Source organism: Triturus cristatus, chromosome 10, assembly GCF_964204655.1.
Source record: "Triturus cristatus chromosome 10, aTriCri1.1, whole genome shotgun sequence".
In the NCBI taxonomy this organism is placed as follows: domain Eukaryota; kingdom Metazoa; phylum Chordata; class Amphibia; order Caudata; family Salamandridae; genus Triturus; species Triturus cristatus.
In genome coordinates, this window is record NC_140593.1 from 419598762 (window position 1) to 419621471 (window position 22710).

At 40.7% G+C, this 22710-nt stretch overlaps 1 long non-coding RNA gene across 1 annotated transcript; it reads left to right on the forward strand.

The window, feature by feature from the left end:
* Positions 1-606: 606 nt before the first annotated feature.
* LOC146789547 (uncharacterized) lies at positions 607-19112 on the forward strand. Its single transcript, XR_014969820.1, has 4 exons — positions 607-671; positions 1303-1440; positions 1549-1629; positions 18039-19112. It is a non-coding gene; the product is annotated as an uncharacterized LOC146789547 (long non-coding RNA).
* Positions 19113-22710: the final 3598 nt, after the last annotated feature.

The following is a 22710-nucleotide window of genomic DNA, read 5'->3' on the forward strand; positions in this document are numbered from 1 at the left end:
TTTTTATGTTCCTGAGGATTCTTATGTGAATATTGTGCACCATGTAGCCTTCAGATCTAGATTTTAGAATTAATAGAGGAATCCTCATATATAATTTAATTTTTTTAGTGATTTATCCTTATTGGGCACAAAATATCTCCACCGATTTTGGATAGTGAGAATTAGTGGTATCACCGCATGTGGAGACAGTGGGGTTACTATTTAGTCCTTTGACTCCCTTTGGCTCCCTTTTTGTCATGTCCTTTCTGACAGAAGCGCAGTACAACATCATTAACCCTGTGATCGGCCCTAGTTGGTGTGCACTATAAGTAGTGATCCGGTGCAATCTTACCCCACTATTTCTTCTAATCTTCTTGATTACACAGTATCTCATAAGTATCATAGGCTGCTTTCAAGCTTATCAATAACACGTAAGTATCGGTATACATTTGTTTAGTTCAGCATCGGAGGGCTTAATCTACTATATACCATTCTAAGATGGAGCATGAACATGTCCCACCACCGGGCCAGCGACTATCAGTGTTAATACATGATGGCGTGACGCAATAGGCAACGTACTGCCTTGCGCATGCGTAGCAAGAAATTTAAAGGCAGTCTTTGGCACCCGTGAATGATATCCAGTAGTTTGTGATGGACGCGGAGCAATGCAGAGGTATTTTCTGATAGAATGGGTGAGTGACCAGACAGGTTCTTATAAATGTGTAGGGCCCACATAGTAACTTTCTATAGAATAAATGCTCGAATTCTTCCATGTAAATATTTTATCGCCAAGCTGATTAGTCTTGTAGCTATGTGACGGGACCCCACATCAGGATATCGAGAGCGTTAGGGGCCGCCCAATATTTCAAGTAGTATGCGTGTTACTCCTTCGCTGCACAACAGGCACGAATGCGCATGCCCCACAACTATGTATCGGCCCCTCTCAGTATTAGAACGAGACAGCAGGATTTGCTTTATATTTTTGGCAGCACGCGTGTCACTCCCGTACTACGTATCAGACTCTACTAAACCACTTTACGACGCATCGCACCATATGAGAACAGCTGCTAGCTATCGGCGAAAACCACCTGCCGTTCTTAATTGAAGCTCGTGATTGCACTGCGATTTCGCATACTCTATCTAGTAAGAAAAATAGATGGAATATGCTTAGTACCACGAAGAGTCATAGTTTTGTAGCATAGTAGTGGCAGTTACAATAGCAGTGACTACGCATGGTTGACACTCTCTCACAAGCAATAGACAGGGGGGGTACATATTCGGAAACTACCAGTCATCTGTTTCTTTTCCTACCTTTTTATGTAGGTATATTTACTGAAGATTTACCCTGCCGTGCACACCAGGATATATTATAGGGATAACTCTATTGCTACGGCTTTGAGTGTGACACACTCTGCCTTTGGGAAAGCAACGATAAATAACCCAATACACATATGTATTGATGTGAGTATTCAACTATTTAACTGAGGTTATTGTGGAGGGCTACAACAACAGTGTGAGAGCACCTGCTCACTAAAATAAAGTAAAATTAAATATATCTCCCCCCTTCAGAATTTTATATGCATCGGCGCTGGGGATTCATAAAAAAACGAAAAAGTGATCTAGAAGCCAAATCTCAGCTTGAATCAGAAGGTAAAGTTCTAGCTATATTGCCATCTTTATAACACACCCTCGTGTAGGCAGTCTGAATTTTACACCTTATCTATTGTTGTATTCCTCTCAGTGGCCGGTTAGCCATTGGTGACACAGACTTCGCTGTCCAACTTTCTAAAACCTGCTTTTTCTGTAGAATGGGCATCATTCCCAATTGAAACTAGCAAGTTAAACTGGAGCTAGTTCTATATGTTATGTGGCTATTTTAACAGATAGCACACTTTAGGAATCTTGTTAGCATGGCATCAAGGAACTTATGCCAACATATCACATACCTTCAAGTCACGTTCATGGATATGTCTCTGCATGGCACACTATGGTGTTTTGGGGGTTCTTTAATCCACTCTGCCTTTCTCATTTTTTGTTTAATGTTTTGATACTTCCTTGTTAATACTAGACCGCCAGGAGTCCTGGATTTTCTTTTTGAATAGAGCACTTTGGTAGATATGCACTCATGTGGGCAATTTTCTCGGGATTTTTCTTTTTTCAATAATGAGATGGTCTGATCAATTGTTCACAGTAACTTTCTATACAGTGAATGGGTTTATAAAAACATGTATAGTTGTTGTTCTTTAGGTACCCTGTTCTTATTTGTCCTAGTAACATTCTATTCTATTTGGGCGAGGTCCTGATGAAAGTGGTTCACGGTGTGTTACTCCACCGAAACGCACGTCGACCACGTGTGCCTAGACCTTTTGGCTTTGATCATCGAAATTGTCCATTGGAAACGTTTTACATCTATGTGTTCCTTATACCCAAATATGTATATGTGTCTTGTATGACTGTGAGCGATTGTGAGGAATTAATGTGTTTTGATACTAGCTTTATTTATTCATTGAGGGTTGATTCAGCCGTATCAAACTGTATATAACAATTTGTAACAATCTGTACTAAAAAATTGGAAAAAAGTGTTTTTCAAGTAAACATAAAAAAATATTGATTAATATGTATTGATCACAAACAGACAAAAGTTAATAAGAATGAAAAATATAATGAACTTTAAAAAAAAGAATATGTATATGTGCACTTGAATGTTACAATCATGTAAATTTGCACTTGTACCTTAACCCATACTAGATTTAATCTTCAGTAAAGAAATATAGGTGATAGGGGAGTTTTCTTACTCTATTTGTTTGGCTGTGTTTGGTAAGAGCAGTGTGGAACTCTTAGCTAATCTCACCCAAATCTTTGGGAAATTCGTTCACCATTTTGTGTATATCAGCTTTGGTCGCTACAGCTAACCCGTCAGGCACATACCTTTGGGAAGGAGTCAACATTGCCATTGCCACAGAGAGCAAAGCACTGGACTTGGAAGAATGTTGAAGAAGCTCAGCGATACTTGGGCCTTTGGGTAGCTTTGCTTTCTTAGCAGGCATCAGGATGCATGCTTAGCAGCAACAACAAATACTGGACGGAGGGTGAAGTGCCTCCTTAAAACATAATTACGATTGAATTAACAACACAGCGAAAAAAGTCACTCTCCATCATTTTCCCAGCCATAGGAAGTTCCATCCTGAAAATTGGGCACTAGTCCATTGGATCATATGTGGTATGGTAACTTCAATCAAGGGTCAAAACGGCTGTAAACTCCGAAATGATGCTATGGGTTTCAGAGTTCAAAGAGCCATCTGTAACCCCAGGGACGGCTCAAAGCAACCCCGGGGAAAGCCGTACAGTTGGAAGGTCACCATTGTAGTGTCTTATGAGTTTTTATAACAGATCCCTTTTGGCTCTAACCAGACTCCATAGAGCTATGACGTAGGTGGTAGAGCGGAATGGAGTGAAATCTTGGTTTAGAATTTTGAGTTGGCAGTTACATGCAGAAGAATGAAGAAAGGTAATATTTGCTCCGTGTGTGGTGTAGTCGTTGGCGGGTACCTAGGCTGAGGTGGAAGATACACCCATTACATTAAATAGATGGAGAGTTGCAGAATGGGTTCCACCACCAGAATTCGCTCCGTACATTATGGAGTATGCTGGCATGAAGTAAGCTGATTTTCAGGGCTGGAATTTAAGAAGGGTGTAGCTCCATTGTGGAGGGAGTGAGTGTTCATCAAATTTTGAGGAGGGCTGCAAAAAGTTTTAATGCACATGAAGCAGGAGCTGGGAAGGATTTCCTCGGGACTTCAAGCTGGACTGAGCATTGAGGACATCTCCCAGAGAACAAGTAAGGGGGAGGCAGCCATGTGATCAATGCACTCTGGTGTTGGCCCTCTGAGTGCAAAGTATCAAGCCCTGGGTGCCCCCACACTCACCAACTGTCCTTAGAAGTGAAAAGTAGGGAGGCCTGCTTAGCCAAAAGGAAGTACTGTAATTTTCGTGGCTTAGACGACTCCTTTTGTCCTAACGCGCTGGTCAATGCCATCTTAGAAGGAGGAGAGCGGCGCCACCAGGGCTCAGAAGAAGCTACAGATCTTCGAATCTGTGCCTGCAAATGTAGCACTTGGTCATCGCGACAGGTGGGGAAAAGTTTCCTCCTCACAATCCGACCGACATAATCTGATCTACCTCGACATGGCAGGAGTTCTGGCCAGGAGGACCGTCACACCAGAGGAGCTAGGCAAGGATTCAACTACATTGGTCCTTGTCATAGCCATGCCCCCACTCAAAGGCCCTCTTATGCTTGGATCTACCTTTTCTTCTCTAGCACGCCTCTTTAATGCACCTCATGGTTTCTTTCTTACCTTAACCCCTGTTTGTGTTCCATTCCTCACCGTTACATAATTGTACAGGCAGCTATCACTGTCAAAGCTCTAACAATTGCATTTATGAGGATATTCGGATGCTTATTGTACTCATGTCAGCTTAGTACTACTTATTTTAGTGTTTACACCTTCTTCTGCATGTAGAGTTTGATGAAGTAGAACACTAAGAAATTAAGTTCAATGAAACGTAAATGAAGACAATAATAGTGCACAGTAGTTGTAAGTGTAATTTTCAATGGACTTTGTAAACATAAGGGGTGGGTGATAAACCCTGCTCCACTCGAGGAGTTCACAGAGTTTTTCCTCACATGCGTTCGCGCGTAGTTCTGGAAAAACTCTGCCAACTATTGCGTGGCAGAATTTTTCTCATATGCAGCTCACCAAGGTTAAGTTGGTGAGCAAGATGAGTCCCAGATTGATTTCTCAAAGCGGGCAGTCGAGGCAGGTCGCTACCATACACATTGAGAAAGCTTCTGTTCCAGTAGAAAATCTACTTTAGCTGCAAAAAGAAGCAGCACTCTCTGGCATGCTGCGTGGTGTCGTTCACGCTGATTTTATACTGTGGAACAAGCTTTCGGCACTATTAACATACAAGAAGCTAAAAACAAAGAAAACAAAGATGATAAGAATAAAATCAATTGCTAAAAATTCACATTATAGAAATACCCAGCCAATTATTTCCCAAAACCTTTACAAAAATAACAAAGCTGCACATGAACACAAATATGGACCAACTTTAACAACTATAAATACATTTAAAAAAGACCATCACTAACAGAATTATATCATAGTGTAAACATGGAGATAAAACAACTTCATAAAATCAAACATCCATAGCACACCTTATTCTGGCTGTACTGTTTAAAAAAACAAGCAACCGACCAATAAGAGAGTAACAATTCTCAAAGTATCCTAACCATGATATATATGGTGAGCATTATCAAGGAAGATAATGTTACAGAATCTCCCTAATCAGTTTGGTTTCTAGCTTGGTCCAGATTGTTATCCAACAAAGATGAGGGTGAAGTGCAAAGACATCACATAAATACCTAACGGATAGCTGCTCATGTGCTATTTAAGACGGAACACCTTGCTACATGCTCAACAGGTGCCTGAATAATCTGTTTTTGATCACCTGAAGGGATTTAAGATCAGCGTATTCCTAAATGTCACACCGTAGGCAACTTTTGGTGTACATTTTGCTAATATATATATGGATGCGCACCATTTCACTGTGGTACACATTTGATGGGATCGCATTTCCTCTCTTGCAATTGGCGGCTTTAGCACAAGCTAATATGATGGCCTTGCTGCTTTTTCTGTTATTATTTATTCTCATCTGCTTAACCTTATGTTATATTTTTTTCCACATTAAGCATTTATAAGTGAGGAATTTAAATTCACCAATTTGTTGTTGCATATATGAAAAAAGAAAAATTATTATTTTCATTAATGGCAGCCTTAATGTGGTGAGAGTCTGTTTTTCATATGTACCCACGACTCTTTTTTCTATGTCTATCCTTAAATCTGCTTGGTCATGCTTGGTTGTAAAAAATGCCTTTATATGTAGCCACTTCCTTTCTATGAAGTGACTTTGACAAAGACCGTGAGGTTGAAACGCGTCAGTCATTAAATCTTTTCTTTTCCTGCAATCCTGAGTGTGACTCCTACCTTTTGGTTGTGAAGCAAGAGGGTTTTTTCCACATATATATCTATATATATATTTATATGTGCATATATAATGGCTTTCTGCGGTTTCCTGCCCAACTTGGACGTAAAACCTGAAACCGATGAAATCACCCTCAATAATTCATTACATTTCACTCCAATAAGGGGCTTACAATTCAATCTTGAATCACGCAAGATCCCCAGGTATGAGACGGTTGAGACCTTCATTAGTGTCCAGCCTGCACCTGGAATTTTGTTAAGATTTACTTGGCCTGAAACCTACTGTCATGACAAAAGACTTGTAAAATTGGTGGCCAGGTCCTTATCATTCATAAAACAACGAACAAATCTAATAGAGTTTGCAGGCCCAATACAGTTCTAGCTAAAAGAACCCCGTGATATGCACAGTAATGCTGTTAAGGGTTGTTTTCCATCAGGAGGACCATCTGATCCTTATGCTAATAATGTGTACTCTGATCTGTTTATATTCAGGGGAAATAAGAGCTGGGCCAAAATACATCCTTAACAGACTCCTCAGTTTGTACTAAAAGGTCACAAACAAGAAGAATCTCTGGAATATCAAATTGAGGCAGCTGTATCATATGACGATCCCCCAAGAAATCTTTTATATCTGGGTCCATACTGAATGAGAGAAGAAAGTTCCATAGTTTGGACCGATTTACTCTGTTGAAGGCCAAAGTTAGGCCTGGCCATGGATCAAGCTTGATCTTACAACAGTGTACTGATTAACGATCAAATATAAATTCAAGCATTGATCATTTGTCACCCTGATGGGTATAAATCCATATTGAAGGTCAGATAAAATATCATTCTCTGCAGCCCAAGCTGTCAGTCTATCAAGAACAACCCACCCAATAAAACTTGCAATTGTTCTTGTCCCCTTTGTGAACACTGGAGAATAATTGTGGTTCACAAGGAGTAGGCGCCCTGACAGTTGTGTTTATGGTCTGGATAAGCAAGGGAGCCCATATCCCCAGCTCATTAATGTATGCAGATTCATTGTGAAGTCTGTAACTAATTTTAACTGTTAACCATAAAGAAGAGAAAATGTATTTTCTATCGTTTTTTGTCAACAGATGGCTTGGGACTACTTTACAGTGCCTGATCAAAACCTTCTGCTAATTTTTATAATTTGCGTGCCAGGGTCATGTTCTGCTTGAGAAAAGAGAAGGGATCAACGAGAAGTGCTTCATCGAACTGGTCTGATGATAAATGACGAAAACGTATCACCTTTGTTTTTGCAGCATTTGAGTGAGGCCAGATTACCATCATCCATTTTGAGAGGTTGCAGACTAACCACATGTAAGGATCAAACTCCAAGAGCTCATCATCTATATCTTAGTATCATTCTCTAAAACTCAGCTAATGATAGCTGAAAACTTCTAAGGTGAACTACTGGTGATTCTTTTAAAGAACAGGTTTTGACCTTCTTTCTTGTTACTAGGATAAGTAAAGCTTGCACCTTCAAACATATTTATTATATTGAATCCTTAAGTAAGGAACATTTCCTGTTAAACTTTCATAAAGAGACGCTCACACTTCACATCATTCCTTCTGGGCTCAATCCTCTCTTAACCCAAGCCTATGGAGTCTCTCTTTAGAGAAGTCTGGGAAGTTTCAAAAAGAGTTAACAATGAACAATAGAAACGATGGATGACACCCTCAGGTGATTCAAGTACAATGATTGCCTATGAAACAGAGTTAGAATTTTAGAGTTAAATAATAAACAGTGGGAAAAAGATGGATCACACCCTCAGGTGATTCAAGTACAGTGATTGCCTAACAATTAGGGTTAGAATTTACCAGCTTTCCAGAAGCGAGTTCTAACAAGGTATAAACCAATCTGGGTTTACCTGTGTTCTCTTGTGTAGGTGGCCTCACCTGCCAGTTTGGGATGCACTATATCTATATGGAGCAGGGTCAGTACTGACTTGCATAGGAGTGGCCTTTGGCTAGAGAGGCACAGAGGACCAAATATAGTGGTTTGGGATGCTACTCACTGAGATTGCTTGTGATTTAGACTATTTTAAACATTCCTCCCAAATTGTTTTGTGTTTTTTCTGATTTTTGCTCATCTTTCCAAAAACAATGTTAGTGACGAAGAGCTTGCTGTCAAGCCACAAGTAGCTTGAAAGAGTCTGCAGTCCTTGCAGATCTCCCTACTCTACACTCAATTCAGTCCTCTGATAATGAGGTCCAAAAATTAGCTATAATTTTTGCTTCTCTCATCTGTATACCAACCCTTTCCCAAAACCTATGTGAAGAAGTAATAACACTTCCACAAACATGAAAACAGTGGAGTACTTACATGCAATGGTGTCCCCAAAAATGAAAGATAACTGCCCTTGGTTTAGTCTTCCAAGCTGCCAGCAGTAATCCAAAAGTCAAGTGCTTGGTACTACCAGCAATTAAAGACTCAAAATAATTCCTTGGTGTAGCTGCTCTAGAATGTACATTGTTAAAAACGAAAGCATTCCACATGAGCTGGTGTTTTTTATACTGGTGAAAGACTTAGAAAGACATCCTTTCCTTACATCATGCACTGTTTTAGGGAGTCAGTTGAGTGCATCAGGTAAATCACTGAGGGAAGCAAACCATTTCCCCCTTATTAGGCTCCTTTTCTGATATCCACGGCTTGCAAGCTATAAGTATATAGACATTGTAAGGGTTCCTATCCATATGTATGGCATTTGCTCTCCTATGGAAAGGTCTCTACCTATTAGCAGCAATTGTTTTTCAAGAGCTGGTAGAATCTCCTCCAATGCAGTTCACTGTGTGGTCTATGAAGAGTACGTTGGTGAAGGTTCCCGAAGTGTACTATACCTCTCCATCTGCTTCTTTCTCTTGTTGTTGGTGCTGCCCTGGGGTTTGAGCATTGGAGCAGACAGTCTGAGTTAAGGAGCATTATTTTTCAGAGCATAGAGCCTGACACTGGCAATAATTCTCAAGTTTATGTATTGCTACATCAGGAATATAAATGCAACACTTTTGAAGTTAGTATCTACTTTATTATCCTTGCTAGCACTTTCATTGAGTTCCCCCACCTCTTTTCTCAACTTTTCTTTAAATGACAGACATTTACATTTGGTTTAGTCTATTTCTCCTATGGATACTTCCAACAATGTGAGAAGTGAATCAATAGCTCTCACATGGCAATCTAAACACAGGCATGATCCAATAAGTAATATCTACACACTGATAGGATCAAGCATAAAGGTATTGTTCTTCCCTGAGCATAAACCTTTTCCTGTACATCTTGTGTATCTGGAATTTTACTTTCAGCGAAGGTCAAGCAAACAAGTATGCCAGTAAGAATGGGTGCAATATTAGTGTGCAAGTCAATTCAGATCTTTTTTCCCAGCAAAGAAACAGTCATAAGTTCTCAATAAACTCAGGGAAACAAAGTTGTAGTGAAAATACAATAATTATTTCAAGGACATCAGGACAACAAAAGGTTTGGTGGCAATAATACACCGGGTCAGCCACAAAGCCATAGCATAAGCAAAAACCTTGAAATTAATCAGTCATCCCTAATGCAATAAGGAAACGAAACAAAGGTTAGACTGAGTATATAGTTAATTAGGCTCTTTCACAATAAAAAAAAATAGTCACAACACATTATTAAAAATGTCAAAGCTGAACAAAATACTGTGATTATGGAGTCAAGCAGATGTTTCTTGAAAACAGATCCAAAAATGCAATAGAATTAAATAAACATAAAGCTATAGGGTAATTTAGATTTTTTTTTAATAATTAAAAAGAAGTAGATTGTATAACAATCAAGGTTATTCAAGACCAAATGATGTGCAGCAAAGTTTGGGTGCATTTGCCAACACAAAGCAACATTATTCTATGTCAAACATACACTTTCTTGTAAAACCCACAAGAGAAGTCTGTCAGTCACCCTAATACACATTTTGACTGAGAATCTCCGAATAAGCTGCATATTCTAACAAATGCCCAATTGTGCCTAAGGCCATGAAATTACATATACATGCTCTACAAGAGGTTTGATCTGACACAAGTCTACTATCTGATCCCTGGTGGTAAATATTTTAACTTTAGACTAAGCATATCTAATTCTGATCATATTAGATCTAGGTAGGGAGAGTCTATGTCAGATTTTCAAAATTAACTGTTGAATAAGAATTAGTTCTATTTAAATTCACTTTATGTAGGTTTTAATTTTTTTAATAACCTGAAAATGTGGCTTGGAAACCTCAAGAGTAAAAAAAGGAGTAATATTTGGATTCACTTCATGTATGTGGATTTGTGAATCTCATCAAAAATTTGGCATGGGTAGCCAGTGAAAAAAGGTAATTATTTCAATTTAGATTTCTTTTACATAGAGTTTCCCTACCTGTAAATACTGAAAATTAGATCCCAACATCAGCCACCCTAACATCCATGATATGATTATCATATTACTTCCATGTAGAAAACAGGGATGTTACGAGGTGCAGGTTGGAATCCAATCAAGTCTGGCACAGATCAAGCATTCACAAAGTAATTCAATTAGATCTAACAGACCTTCCATTTCATGAGGGGCTGTCATGAAATGAAAGGGTAACATAAACATAATGCAGGTACATTTTTATTAATTATACATAATTTGATTGGCACAGATCTATGGTGTGCAGCAAATAGGTAACAAAAATAATATAAAAGAAAGGCAACATCAGGAACAAGATACTACTGAGGGATGTTGCAGTGAAATCTTTATCACAAAAGTGTTAGAATCGAGCTGTACAGTGGGTCCGTTATGCATGGAATAACCAGTAGGGGAGGGACATAAGAAACAAGACCACTTTATGAATATTCCACATATACTTCTTGATGTTGTGTATTTTGCATGTTCATGTAAACATGACCACCTTTAAGTAAATATGACTTACAGAAAGAATTATAAACAATACCTTTTACACATTTTCAATTTGCCTCTCTGGTGGGGCTTCCTGTACATCAATGCGATTTGCTCGGCAGGGTGCCTGTGGAGGGCTAGGACGCCTCCAAAAAAATATCCTTTTCTTTTTTTGTTATTCTGTGAAATTAAAACGAATTTCACTTATAGAGAACATGAAGGAACATATGCTAAATTTCTTTAGAAAGTTTGTTGCTTTTTCATAGCAACAGTCTATCTTGAATATACCATCTCAATGGGCAAAAACAGATTTACAACTCTGCTGACCAATCCATTTGAATGAGGAGTATTAGGGGAAGATGAGTGAAAGTTAGGGCCAGAAGGAGAACATCTCCATCTGCCTATTTTTAGCTAATCAAAAGTCGCAGATTTTCTTGTTGTGATTGTAATGGGAATATATGATATTGTTGTGGATTTTCCCAGTGGGCAAATAAACTCAACCAAAGCAATAGAGAATTGATACTGAACTAGTGCTTTTCATGTGTACATTAGATAGCCAAAAAAGCCTACAAATCATTTTAGTACAGTTACTTAGAGAGCTATAAAAATCTATTTAGGTAGTAATAACATGATAGTTAGCAAGTAGTTGTAATTGGCATTGTCTACTACAGAAGCCCAATTTTTTGTTTCGCTTCTCAAAAATATTTCTCAATATTTTAGAGTAAGTGACAATAACATTACAGACATTACAAAAATATTTTTTTTAACATAACTCCATCCAAGCAGCATACTGTACACCTTCCACTGCCTTGTCTGAGTCATGGGGCAATGAGAGGTTATTCAACAATGTCCGTGATAGTTACTGTCTTTGATTACTGGTTTGTCAGTACTTCAGAAAGCACTGCCTTTCAATTAGGTACCTAAGTGCTTCTTTATGTGCTTATACTTCTTGAAATATAACTAGGTTCAGAAGTGAGGGCTTTTCCAGAAGGCAAAATATGTTTTTTAAGTCAGATAGAGTATGATAAAGTAACCACAAGTAATAAATATAATGCTCAGGCACAGCTATTACCATTAAAATTTGCTCTGTATATACAATTGGTTTACATAGATATTTTAGTTGCTACAATAAAGAAAACCAGAAGTTGACAGCAACTTCTAGAGTCAGGTAATATAACTCCGAAAACATTTCTAGTGATTAACCAAGAGAACTAGAAATTACAGCAATTGACTTCAATCAGGTAAAGTTTTATACAGTTTATTATTCTGACTCCAAGCATTATGTCTGACAAACCAGTCATTGTTGAGGCAACTGGTCACAAGAGTATAACTGTGGTGTTATGGGATGTTGTATCCTTTGTTCTAGTTTTCTTGGAGCTCATGGTTATTTGGGTTTACTCACTTGTGCAGTAATGGTCCCCAAAGCCCAATAGATCACCATTTAAAAAGCAAGCTATATCGCAACACATAACATTAGTAGTCCTGCTGGTTTGCAGAGAGTAAACCTGACAGCATCAGTAATAATAATAATAATCTTTATTTGGCAATAATCACAGCCATAAAAGATAAAAAGACAGGAAATATGATACAACAACAATTCATTTAAAAGTTCCTTTAAACGTATTGCAAAATCACAAAGGTCCTAGCAGCCATCAGTCACATCTAGAATTGTGGATCCTAATGCTACTCTCAAGAAGTTCATTACTCAAGTAAACGTGGGATCTTTGGGCAGAAGCTGCAAATACAATAAAGCAACATTGGCATGTCTAAATCTCAAGTCTTTTAAATGCGGATTAAGAAACAGTCTTCTGGGACGAGTAAAATATTTGCATAAAGGAACAAAATATAGGGTATCCTGTGGAGACCTTTCGTCACAGCCATAGGGACCTCTATCCTCTACATGTAAAACAAAGCCAGCAGGAGATGCCAAAAGATGTTGAAGCTGATTACATCTGAATCGAGTTATTAAAAATCTGTCAGAGGCACTGGCTAAAATAGAGAGATATTTCTCCACACCCTGGACTGATTTAACTAAAACATGCCCTCTCACCACAGGTGCACTAAGCTCGTCGTCCTCATGGAAGGACGTGGCGTATTTATAAAACAACTCTTTTACTATTTTCAGATCCTAGGACTTCACTGTATCATATTTCAGGAAAATGTCTGCTCTTCCTAGGGCCATGATGGTCTCTTTGAAATGCTGTAACCGGGGGATATTGAATGCATGGTCTAGTGAGATTCAGTCCAGGTTAACTGAACGATTAAAACCTGTCTCATCGCTAGACAGATCTTCACCCAGCACAACATAGGCTTAACTAACACCAGGTCAGTTATATACTTAAGTCCTAATTCTTGGTGTACGGAGAAAGAGGGGCTGCCCTGGTGGACTTTCAAAATGTGTCTCAAATATTTACTTTGTTCACTCTGTAGTTTTTTGACCGCCGTATAGCCCTAGACCTCGCTGCCATACAGGACCTTGGAAATGCAGAAAGTCTGGTATAGCATTAGCATCACCCCGTGCGACAAGGTGCTTAATTTATCGGCATAGTTGGCAATAACTCCGATTTATTTATTCATGTCCACTAGCTTCCCCTCTTGCAAGTGTTTCCAATTTATTTTTGCATCAAAAATAATTCCCAGGTATGAAAAAGCCATGACCTTGGCTAAACTATGGGTTACTGCCTTGAAAGTCTTTGATCTAATCACCCGAGTGCCTACTTCCATAACATACAATTTTGTAAAGTTGGGCGACAAGTCCAAACCATTCATGAAAGAAACAAACCCATTTGTGTGAGCACCATCAATACAGCGTCATCCGTGTATAACAAAACTGGTTCTGATTTCCTGCTTATCCTGGGGTCGTCATTCTATAATGATATCAGGGCAGATTCTAGACCATTAATATATATCATAAATAAAAAAAAGGTCTAAAATACACCCTTGGCGAACCCCCCTGCTGCAATTAAAATAATCAGTAAGGCACCCTTCATGAGAATATTTAACTGCAGCAATGATGTGGGCATGGTGTGTCAATAATACATTTATAATCGGCAACTCAACCACAAGAGAACTGAGTAAAATCCACAATTTCTTGCGGTTCATCCAGTCGAATGCTGAGGTGAGATCCATGAAGCCCAAAAAGAGAGCTCTGGGTTGGGCAATCATATATTTGGAAATTAGAAGATAAAGATTTAGATTTTCTGTGGTTGATTTTCCTGTGTGAAATCCTTATTGCACCTCCGAGATAATTTAATTTGTGAGAGCCTATTTAATAAAACCCGGCCCAAGACATAACTGTGGAGTCAATAAGGGATATAGGACCGTAACAGTAAGAGTTGCCCCTTTCCCTCTTTCTTAAAAATCGGGTCTGTGGTAGCGGTAGGCCATGAGGGTTGCATCCCATTCATTTAAGCGGCATTTAGAACCCTGGTCAAAACCCGGAGCCCATACATCAATGTTGTCCTGAATAGAGTCCGGAGGAATCGCATCGGGTCCTGGGGCCTTGTTCCGGGACAATCCCGCAATGCCCAACTTTACTTCATCCAGAAGAAGGTGATGGGAGCATCACTAGGGCAGCGTCCTAAATCATTATTAGATCCCTCACTTTGTCTGAAATTATAAACTCTCTCAAAATGGGCAGTCCATTGATCCGGGGTAATGTGATGACATAAGGTTGGTCTTAACAGCTCTAAGAAGCAAGGGCTATTTATAACATACCAGAAAAGAGTGCAGTCCCTCTGTTCACTTGCTTCTGTTAGGTCTTCCCAGGCTTGTCTTTGTAGCGAGCGCCTCTGTTCCATAAGGTCCCCCTTATAATTACGGCAACAGTTTGTCACCCAGATTCTATCATGGGATCTCTGTCAGGGCCTTCTTAAGGAGCTGGAGAGCTTAAGAGCACTCCACATCGAACCATATTGGGCGTTCAGAGGGAGGAATGACTACCGGGACCATTAACAGACAGGCAACAGACCAGGCAATGGCAATAAATGAGCATATAGGTTCCTCTCCAGGGGCTGAGGGATCTAAGCACGTTAAAATCTCTTATTGTCGTATTTTAAAAAGGGAAGAATTAAAAACCTTAGTATATAACTATGAACAACGCAAACACCTCCCGTGATCGCTTAAGGATAATCTGCCCGCCCTTGTGCTACAGGGCACTGTCTGATTGCTCACCCCTTTAAGCACTTTAGTCAAGGGGTTGTGGTCACTAAATGGGCTGTGTAAAATATTAAAAGAAAATGTGGACCAGCCCAAAGAAACAGAAACAAAGATGTAATCAATGATCGTTGCACATCCCCTGCCTTTATATGTTGGGGAAAAGTGTGAGTTATTGGGATAATACATCTTATCTAAGGTGAATATTAAATCATAAGTATTTAAGAGACTGTTCAATTCAAGACGGTCTGAAGAGTGCTCCATACGCAATCCCTCAATGATCGTACATGTAGGCAGACTTTGCGAGTTTTGTGAGGAGTCTGGGCATAGATGGCAGTTACAATCTCCTATCAAAATAAGATTCTCTTGGGAGAGGGCTTTTCCCTATAATGATTAAGTCTGATAGGCTTGAGGCCTCTTGCTTCTTCCTTTTTGGATTATAAAACGTAACTAGTGTTAGACAAAACTATCTTCCCATTACTAATTTAAGGCCCTGGAGTATTTTAGAGCCTCATCTCAAAGGCTTCACAGACCCACAGAGCTCAAGGGCTACATAGATGATTAAACCGCCACTCGCTCTTCCTACTCTGGAACCATCTGCTGGGAGGAAGAAGGTCTTGTAACCCTCAATAAAAAAAAAATTCATGCTCCCAGGTTTCCTGAATGCAAATAATGTTAAAAGATTTAATGTACTGAATTCACCTATCGTATGCTAATTTTGCAACAAGGCCAGCCACATTCCAAGAGATAAAACTTCGATTTTCCCCTGTGCCCTGGTTACGGTTTGAATAGGGAACTGTGGAATCCTCAAGCTGGTCTATGGTCCCATTAGTGAGTGACCGATTAGGATTATTTTCTACATTTACGTGAGGCAGTGACCTAATGTACACCAATGCCTGTGTCCGAAGTTCTGAGGGCGAGTCTATGACTTTGATTTTGATGGCGCCCTCTGGCAGTCAATCTAGATCATTAAGATTTGCCAAAGAGGTAAAGGGTTGAAAATGGTCTGCAACCCACCCGAACCACGAACACCCCCACGTGGACTAAAAGGTGACTACTTTTTATGGTGTTATGGGCGGGTCAATAGAAAAAGCCCACTGTTAATGGTTTAATACCGGAATCATGGAGAAAAGACAGATGTTTTGTGCCAGTTCTGGGTGTCTAAACGTGACGATCACGCTGCCCCCCTCAAAAATATTCCTAGATGACCCTATCCAGCAGACCCTCCTAGCCATCAGAATGTGCCTGTGGTCTGTCACGTTAAATCTAGTGCGTCTGCCTAACCAGTGGAAAACTTTATTAAATAATTGAACCCTGGTTTCCTGGTTTGGGGAGCCGAGTCCTGGAACCCCTACCAGGACCAGAGTGTAGGGACAACAAGCTGGGGGAAGGTCAATTACTGGTAAGCCAGGGCTGTTGGTGGGAGCTGGAAGTTCCTTTGCTGCTTCAAGGGTGTGTGGCAGGGGACGTTATCTGATGAAGTCTGTATGCTTACGTCCTACTTAGGGGTTGAAAGATCAGGAGGGGGCATTCAGGCAATCGGGTTCATGGCTCATAGCTCCCACTGCCATAGGTTTATGAATAAGGTGCTGACCTCTGCTTGGATTGTCTGGGAGGGGTGTCTTAGTGCTTACGGCCTGAAACTGTAGGTTTGGAGAGGGGGAAACTTTATTAATAGTGGACAACACACTTTCAGCTCTATCCAGTGTATCTCTGGAATCTGACTTCAGTTTTGTAAGTTTATCCTAGAACTGAGTCAAAAATTCAGTCACTATATTGGAGAATTTTCGCTTTAGGAGGTCCCAAAACTCCTCTGTGTCCATCAGGTTACTTCTTATGAGTTCCTCTCCTGCCCCTTTCTGGGCATTTAATGTCTCATCCAACTTTTTAGCTCTGCGTTTCCTCTTGAGGGCTGGGGGAGCCACCGGATCTGTGCCTTATGAAGTAACTGGGCTGCCCTGCTGTTGTCAGGACCAGAAAAGGAGATGCTGGGGTCCTCTAGGTCTATTGGTGCAGCCCCTAAGATAGGCTCCTGTCGTTTTGGGCCAACCAGGTGTAATGTTTTGCTTGGCGATAGTAGAGAAGGGCAATCAGATCCCATAGAGAGCTTCCTCTCTGCCCTGTCTATTTCCTTAGAGATGGCCCCCACTGCTTTCGCTAGGAAAGAGTCAATAGTCTCCCGCTATGAATAGGAGTAATAATGGGTGCAGCCTTCCTCATCCCCATTTTGCCCAAAGTGCAGGGAGCCCACAGTAAACCAGAACACAGGGCGAGGACCAAAACCACACTGTATGAACAGGTTACTCACTGTGTTGACTTCCGTTGGATCCTATTGCTGGGAGAACAGCTAGTATTGATGTCAGACCACACCTGCAAGTTTGAAGGGGGTGAAAGATTGCCCGGCCACCAACATGCACGAACCAAGAGGATAGGCCCAGCCCAGCCTTCTCCAGCCGCTGATGGGTGCAGGCTGGTCCGCTCTTGGCCCAGTCTTTGTCGGGGCATGAGGTTAGGTGCGGCCCGCACGCATCCTGCGCAGCGGGAGCCCAAGACAGCCGTAATGCACCTTCGGGCGTGGGAGTGCAGGCGTGGGCGGTGGCGGCAGCCGCAAACAACACTGGTGCATGTGATTCTGCCCCTAACCTTCTGTTCGTGCTTCCAGCGCAATGGGAGCCCAATGCAGCCTTAATATGCCTCCTGGTATGGGAGTGCTGGTGGCTGCAGCAACCATTTGGTAGGAATGAGAAAATTCTTTCTTTTAGCAATTGTAATACTGAATATGTTGTTTATGTTGTGACTTGCATTTGTGGCTTGCGCTATGTTGGTAGCACAGTGTTTCCTGTTAAGAAGCGTATACTGGAGCATCCCCATGCCATCAGGAATAGGGATCTTACCTACACTATTGCCAAACATTGCGCGCTAGAGCATGGAGAGATTTCTGATGTTAGCTCTAAGATTTCGTTTTTTGGAATTGACAGGGTTGCAGTACATCCACGTGGAGGTGACCAAGAACGCCGCCTGCGACGTTTGGAGTCTGAATATATCATCCGCCTACAGAGTAAGGCGCCTGGTGGCCTGAATCGAGAGGAAGATCTTCATGTTCACCTAGGATGAGGGGATATCATATACCTGTAGTGCTCTAAAATTCTGGACACTGTATAGATACACTTTGGCTCCCCTTCGGGCGCTCCCTTGTAGCTTACGCCCCTTCCCTATCACCTGCCATACTATTTTCATAGACATCTTGCTTTGGCAAATGTTTATTTTATTTCTCCCTATATGTTCCATTTCACCGCCAATTCGTCCAAGCGGCTGCTTGGTCGATGGGTGGGCATAGCCGCCACGCCTTGGTTTTTAATACACTGGGGGTGGGTTTTTCCCCGGCATGATCCAAGCTTCTCCTTAGATATTTTGTCTGTTATTACACTTTCTGTGTGACCTTTTATATTTGTTTTTGTTATTCGTGTCTGTACTTTATAATTTTAGCCTAGCCGTCTAGCACCTATCCAGGGTAGTTGGTTGTTGATGCCACTTGGCAGTTCCACGTGCTCTGGATGTGCACCATTTCACTGTGATACACATTTGATGGGATCGCATTTCCTCTCTTGAAATTGGCGGCTTTAGCTGTTATTATTTATTCTCATCGGCTTAACCTTATTTTATATTTTTTCCACATTAAGCATTTATAAGTGTGGAATTTAAATTCACCAATTTGTTGTTGCATATATGAAAAAAGAAAAATTATTATTTTCATTAATGGCAGCCTTAATGTGGTGAGAGTCTGTTTTTCACAGTGTACCCACAACTCTTTTTCTATGTCTATCCTTAAATCTGCTTGGTCATGCTTCGTTGTAAAAATGTCTTTATATGTAGCCACTTCCTTTCTATGAAGTGACTTTGACAAAGACCGTGAGGTTGAAACGCGTCAGTCATTAAATCTTTTCTTTTCCTGCAATCCTGAGTGCGACTCCTACCTTTTTGTTGTGAAGCAAGAGGGTTTTTTTCACACACACTCGCCCGGCTAAATTTTGGCATCAGACACAGATGCTACTTAAAATGATTACCATCTGTCTTGAGAGCAATTTCTTTTTGTTTAACCCTTTCGCTGCGGCGGGAATTCCGCCGCAGCGCTGGGAGGTGCGGGGGGGGCAGCGCGGTGGCGCTGTGCTCATGACGGAGCCGCTCCGTCATGAGCCACGGTTGAGCTGTGCTCATGACGGAACGGTTCCGTCATGACTCCGCCCAGTTGCGTTGTCCCCCTGCACAGGCGGGGAAACAGCGCCGCGTGGGCGGAGCGGCCGCCAACGGTCGTGGCATGACGGAACCGCTCCGTCATGAGCACACGGCAACCGTGGCTCATGACGGAGCGGTTCCGTCATGAGCGGGTAAGGGGTTAATGGGGAACTATACCAGCAAATCTGTGGGACGGCGACGGGCACCTGCTTCGCCCCCAGCTATGCTAATTTGCATATGGGCTGGTGGGAGTAGCAGGTGGTCCAGACGCGTTGGCATGCAGAATGGCACAACAATGTAATGCATTGGAGTCGTTACATTGACGACCTTTTTTTATTATTTGGAAAGGTACCATGAAAAGTGCTCAGGATTTTGTCAAAGAGCTGCAAATTAACTATCTGAACCTGAAACTCACTAGTACTATCAGTGCTTCTGAAATTAATTTTTTAGATCTAACAATTTAGGTGAGTGATGGCAAATTGCAGACTAAACTGTACCGTAAGCCCACGGATGGGAACACGCTACTACATGCTACGAGTTTCCATCCGGCGAAACTAGTCAATAGCATTCCCTATGGGGAATGTCTTAGAGCCAGGCGTAACTGTAGTAGTGAGCATGATTTGAATAAAGAACTTGCATGCCTGAAATCCCGTTTTCGAGCTAGAGGGTATTCAGAAGCATGCCTCAACCAAGCTGTCTTAAAAATTGAAAAGACTAACAGAGAACAAATACTTTTTAATCGAGACAAAAGACCATCCAAAGGCTCACAAAAAGATACCAACCAATGTAGGTTTATCACCACCTACAATAAACAACAAGATGAACTAAGAACTATTTTTAATAGGCATTGGCACATCATTCGGAGTGATCCAGTGCTTGGTAAACTTGTCCAAAGGAGACCCCAATTTACCTTCAGAAAGGCTAGATCTTTGCATCAAGCACTAGTTAGTAATGTGTTACCCAGCAGCACTCAAAAGAAATCATCAGGCTCTTGGTTAAGTAGAAAGGATGGTTTTATCAAATGCCACAAATGCAAGGCTTGTGTGTATGGAAAAAATACTACCTGTTTTCCTGCAGGCTTTTCTCATAAGTCTACACAACAAATTAAGGGCCAATACACGTGTAAGACGGATTATGCAGTTTACATACTACAGTGCCCTTGTGGCCTTAAGTATGTGGGCTCTACCATCCTGCCTGTGCACAAGAGAGTGCTACAGCACTTACGTGCCATTAAAAATGGGGATAAAACCTACCCCGTGGCACGGCATTTTGATAAATACCACAATAAAAATGCTGAGGGTCTCCTTTACTATGTCATTGATACTATCCCAGTTGGCAGCCGGGGTGGTAACCGGGAAAAGAAATTGCGCAAGCTAGAATCTTGCTACATCATCAGACTTAATACCAAAATACCACATGGTCTTAATATGGAAGAAGACTTACATACTCACTTGTAGGATCCTTTCGCTCTTTTTCAACTTGTATTTTAGGTTTTTAGGTTTTGTTTTATGTTTATTGTTTTGATTTTGTCACTTACTTGGACCATGAATACTTATAGACAGACCGTTAGTGCACACATTGTTGATGTATATTTTGGCCCACTTGGGCAGTACTCGCTTGGTGTTGCGTTTGTTTGTTGGTTTGCTATTTTGGCTTATTTGCTAAAATTATATTCAGTGCTTTTGATCACTAGATCAACCCATCATTACATCTATGCTACTCTGGTCAACCATATATCAATTTGGTTAATTATGACGGGCTAAGGATGAAGACGGTACCATTTCGGTAATCTAACTTCATCATAAATTGTTTTGTGAGTAACACAAACGTGACGCAAATTTCAGATTAACTGAGTCAAACAATGTTACTATATTTTGCATCAACTTTAATCAATTGTGGTTTTGTATATTATGTGGCACTTGCCTGAAATCCATTTGCGTATCACCGCAGGTTGTTGAACTACGAGTCTGTTGTCTATTTCATTATTTGTAGTTCACCATGTGACTTGATCGTATTCACTGTTTTAAATTGCCATGAAAACTTTACCAAATCGCTAGTGAGCAAGCCTGCAGGTCAGGCGAAACGCGTCTAGCTTTTCAGCTGGCAATAAAGAATTTTGCACAGACACGGCGTCGATTGCTTTTTCAAGAAGTTTGGTGAATTACTGTGACTGCGTTTGGGAGGTCTCTTCTTCGACGCGCCCTTTGTTTTGGAGGCAACGGGTGTTCCCATCCACCTGTGGATTGTGTTATATATATATATATATATATATATATATATATATATGTGTGCATATATATCATGGCTTTCTGCGGTTTCCTGCCCAACTTGGATGTAAAACCTTAAACCGATGAAATCACCCTCAATAATTCATTACATTTCACTCCAATGAGGGGCTTACAATTCAATCTTGAATCACGCAAGATCCCCAGGTATGAGACGGTTGAGACCTTCATTAGTGTCCAGCCTGCACCTGGAATTTTGTTAAGATTTTCTTGGCCTGAAACCTACTGTCATGAAAAAAGACGTGTAAAATTGGTGGCCAGGTCCTTATAATTCATAAAACAACAAACAAATCTAATAGAGTTTGCAGGCCCAATACAGTTCTAGCTAAGAACCCCGTGATATGCACAGTAATGCTGTTAAGGGTTGTTTTACATCAGGAGGACCATCTGCTCCTTATGCTAATAATGTGTACTCTGATCTATTTATATTCAGGGGAAATAAGAGCTGGGCCAAAATACATCCTTGACAGACTCCTCAGTTTGTATTAAAAGGTCACAAACAAGAAGAATCTCTGGAATATCAAATTGAGGCAGCTGTATCATATGACGATCCCCCAAGAAATCTTTTATATCTGGGTCCATACTGAATGAGAGAAGAAAGTTCCATAGTTTGGACCAATTTACTCTGTTGAAGGCCAAAGTTAGGCCTGGCCATGGATCAAGCTTGGTCTTACAACAGTGTACTGATTAACGATCACATATAAATTCAAGCATTGATCATATGTCACCCTGATGGGTATAAATCCATATTGAAGGTCAGATAAAATATCATTCTCTGCAGCCCAAGCTGTCAGTCTATCAAGAACAACCCACCCAATAAAACTTGTGATTGTTCTTGTCCCCTTTGTGAACACTGGAGAATAATTGTGGTTCACAAGGAGTAGACGCCCTGACAGTTGTGTTTATGGTCTGGGTAAGCAAGAGAGCCCATATCTCCAGCTCATTAATGTATGCAGATTCATTGCGAAGTCTGTAACTAATTTTAACTATTAACCATAAAGAAGAGAAAATTTATTTTCTATCGTTGTTTGTCAACAGATGGCTTGGGACTACTTTACAGTGCTTTATCAAAACCTTCTGCTACTTTTAATAATTTGCGTGCCAGGGTCATGTTCTGCTTGAGAAAAGAGAA